Genomic DNA, 4,243 nt, shown 5'->3' with positions numbered 1-4,243 from the left:
GGGCCCATTACGCCCATTTTGCCCATCGAGGCTTAGTACACGAGAATGCTCGTGGTAGCCTCTATAGTCTATCGCCTATGGTTTCTGGGATCGATTTATCCCACGTGCAGTCGCATGCTCGTGAGGCCTCAAATGCTAAAGTTTTGGCTTTTCAGCTTTTTTTGATTTCCAACAAAGAAGGGCGTGAATACACACCTATTTTTGAGAACGCGCCAAAGTCCACGATTGAAAAACCGTAATTTATACATATTTTAATCTCATGCATAGCACATTTACGGATGTTTTCTCCTTAGATTTGGTGAATTCGATGCTCCTAATCCTTTAATTTCATGTTTTATACTTAAGTGAGCATAGGAGAGTAAAAAGAGGGAGAAACGGGCCGAAAACGGAGAAAATGGACCCACATGGGAAAACAACACGGCTTGGACTTCCTCACACGCGTGTTACACGGCTGTGTCAATTTGGCAGGATTGAAACACGACTTACACTGGTAGACTACACGCCCGTGCCTATTTAACCTTGACCACCGGCTAGAGTAATCGCACACGGGCGTGTCCCTGCTGAGCCCAAGTTTAGTCCTATTCAGAAAAGGGCAATTTTTAGGGCTCTTAGGCATTCAAAAGCCTATTTAAACACTTGATGAGGCACTTAGGAGGGGGACGGAGGGTAGGAAGCAAGAAATTACTTAAGGAAAGTCGATTGATCCATCTCAGAAGCTGGATTCATCATCAAGATTGAAGATCTCCCTTCAAGTTCCTTCAGGAGTTTTGGGTTTTCTTATGTTTTGTTACCTTTATGCTTTTGAGATGTTTTCTTTCATAAGTATGAACTAAACCCCTAAATACCTAAGGGGAATGAAACCTAAGACGGATCTTGTTATTATTATCTGAATTGTATGATAAATATTTGACTTGTTCTTAATTATGTGTTCTTAATTCTTGTTTTGATATTCCAGGATATTGATTCAAGTTAAGCTCTTATTCAAAGGAGGAATAGACCCTGTCTAAGAGTAAATTTGTCATAATTAAGCGAAGTTGATTGCACGCCTTGAGATAGGGTGATAAGATTTTGCCAGATTAGGGTGAAACTTAATAAGGGAATCCATAGATCGAGTTAATGCAATTCTAGGGTGTTAATTAGAAAGAGATTTCAATTATTCAACCTAGGGTTAGACGTTATTAGTCTTGAGAAAGATAATAATATAACTTAAGGATTTCTACGGATCAAGTCAAATAAATAAATCGTCTAATTCAAAGTCAAATAACAAGTGAAGTCTAGGTGGATTTTTCCTTAGGTATTGTCTCAATCAATCGAATTTTCCCAAAAGTATTTTCCCGAGTTTTCTTTTTGTGCATTCTTAGTTAGAAATTAGTTTAGATAACCAAACCTCTTAATTTTTAGGCTAGATAATAAAAAGGAAGTAAATACTTGTACTCATAGTTCCTTTGGGTTCGACAATCCGGTCTTGCTGAGCTATACTACTATTCGATAGGTACACTTGCCTTAATCGTGATTATAAGTTAGTCTCAAGAACGATTCATTTATACATCTTTAAAACCTGTTACGAATATCACGCAATCAAGTTTTTGGCGCCGTTCCCAAGGAACTAGGATATTAGGAACACTTGATTTTTATTACTTTAGCCATTTTACTTTTATTGCAATTTAAATTTTTATTTTCTTTTCTAATTCTTCATTTATTTTCTTCTGATAGGTTTTTCTAGTTTATGACCAGAAGAAACCCGTCAGGACCACTACTTTTTGACGGTGAGATCGACCGCATAGTTTGTAGAAACCAGAGAGAAATAAGGCGAAGCCTAAGATACACAGAGGACGAGCAAGAGGATGACACTTCAACCACAACCGAGGAGATGGCTGAAAACCAAGAAAATTCGCTACCTCCTGCGATTACTGCTGATCCAGTAAATCAGGATCCTGCTCTACGCACTATGTATGATTATGCTAAACCTAATTTAACAGGAACTTAGTCAAGTATAGTTAGACCTGCTATTGCTGCAAATAATTTTGAACTGAAACCTAACACAATTCAAATGATATAACAGTTTGTTCAGTTTGAAGGTTTGTAGGACGAGGACCCAACGCTCACTTGTCAAATTTCCTAGAATTTTGTGATACCTTTAAAATTAATGGCGTTTATGATGACTCCATTCGCCTTCAGTTGGTTCCCTTTTCGTTAAGGAATAATGCTAAACAATGGTTGAACTCGTTACCACGAGGGTCAATCACTACTTTGGAACAAATGACCAAAAAGTTTTTATTAAAATATTTTTCACTGGCTAAAACAAGCAAATTATGTAATGATATCTCTTCTTTTGTGCAGATGGATTTAGAAACACTCTACGATGCATGAGAGAGATACAAGGACCTTTTGAGAAGGTGCCCTCACCATGGGTTATCGCTTTGGCTGCAGTGTGACAGCCCTAATTTGACTCTAGTCGAGAAGTGGTTTCGGGACCACAAAATCGAGTCACAAGAATAATTAAATGTTATATTTTATGTCTATTATAAGTGAAAGTGTGTGTGTGAAAATTTCATGCTTTGATTTTGTCTTTTAAATGTGAAATTAATTAGAAAGGACTTATGTGTGAAACTTTGGAAATGTGATAGGTTAAATGGTAGTGGGCAAATAATGCATGGTGGAAAAAAATGTAGACTTGCATGTCAAATTCCCCACTTTAGAGGAAGTGGCCGGCCATGATGGTATGGGATACAAAATATATGCATTTTGTATTAATATTATAATGACTACATGGTTTTATAATAGGAAATAAGTATTAGAAAAAAAAAGAAGGCCATACATCCTTGCCTTGTTCATGCGAATGTTTGAGAAAGAATGGAGAAAAAAGCTTTGAGGATTTCGGCAATGGAGCAAGCTCAAAATCTAAGGTAGAACAAAAGGGCTCTTTGATATTTGGCCTTGGTGTGACAGCCCTAAAGTGACCCCAGTCGGAAAGCGGTTTCGGGACTGCTAAACCGAGTCACCAAATTATTTGAATATGATAATTATTGTCTAAAATATGTGAATATGAATGTGTGAAAGTTTTAAGCTTCGATTTAGTTAATTGCATGTGAATTTAGTTAATAGGACTTATGTGTGACACTTTTGAAATGTGATAGGTTAATCTATAAGGATCTATTAGTGCATGTAATCAAAAGGGTGGACTTGCATGTCAATTTCCCACTTAATTGGTAGTGGCCGGCCATGACAATGAGGGTGGACAAAATGTGATGGGTAAAACATGTCATAAACATGTTATGTTAGTGTTTTATGGGAGGAATGATAAAATAAGGAGCATGGGTAATAAAATAATAGTGGTTAGTAGGAGGAGAAAGAGAAAGAAAAAAAAAAATGAGCTAGGCTACTCCTCCATTGCCGTGACTTGAGGAAGGAAGAAGAAGAGGATTTTCTTGCTTCATGTTCGGTTGGTTGGTGTTTAGAAGGAGGTATGTTTGATGTTGTTCCATGAGATTCATGCATGTTTTAGTTGTTAGCTTGAGTTCTACCTAGCCCATGGTTTAAATCTTTGCTATGTGATGGAGATGATATTCGCCATGGGTGTTGTCTTCTTGGTTGGTGTTTGATGTTGTGGTGATGAGGCATGAAGATGAGTTAAGTTTCGCTAAGGTGGATTTGTGTTGATGTCATTTGCATGCTAAATGTGAAGCTTTGTAATGATACATGTGATGGTGGATTGATGACTCTTGGATTTTCTTTTTAGCATTTTTGAGTTAGACATTAAGTTCTTTGTTTAACCCATGACCAAAATTGAAATGGTATGGTGTCTTGATGCATTCGGCCATGGTAGGAAGTAGAAGAGAAATATGGTTGTTGTTCATGTTATTTGGATGAAAAATGGTTGTAAGGTGAAGTGCAAATGTTAGTATTTGATTACTAGTGTATATATGTGTATTAGCGAGTTTTGAACTTGAAACAAATGGTATGTAGTCAATACAAGTAACCATATTTGTAGGAAGTATTAAGCATATAATTGGCCTCAACATAGACATGCATATTCGCCACATGAGATAGATTGGTGTTGCATGTATTCGGTTATAGGCGAGCATAATGATGAATCTATCTTGACTTAGATAATCGGCTCAAGGAGAATTTGTTAAAGTGCTTAGTTAATTGATATTAGGTTAATGATGTGTGTATTTGGTCATAAAGGTGCACATGAGGAAATGTTAGATTAATTGTATTAAATTGCTCAATGTGATTAAAA

General features: G+C 36.7%; 1 non-coding gene across 1 annotated transcript; it reads right to left on the bottom strand.

Moving 5' to 3' along the window:
- Positions 1 to 2,307: 2,307 nt before the first annotated feature.
- LOC128294232 (small nucleolar RNA R71) lies at positions 2,308 to 2,414 on the bottom strand. Its single transcript, XR_008284546.1, has one exon. It is a non-coding gene; the product is annotated as a small nucleolar RNA R71 (small nucleolar RNA).
- Positions 2,415 to 4,243: the final 1,829 nt, after the last annotated feature.

Source organism: Gossypium arboreum, chromosome 6 (genome assembly GCF_025698485.1).
Source record: "Gossypium arboreum isolate Shixiya-1 chromosome 6, ASM2569848v2, whole genome shotgun sequence".
Taxonomy (NCBI): domain Eukaryota; kingdom Viridiplantae; phylum Streptophyta; class Magnoliopsida; order Malvales; family Malvaceae; genus Gossypium; species Gossypium arboreum.
Note: the sequence above shows the minus strand (reverse complement) of the source record. Positions and strands in the feature narration are given on the sequence as shown.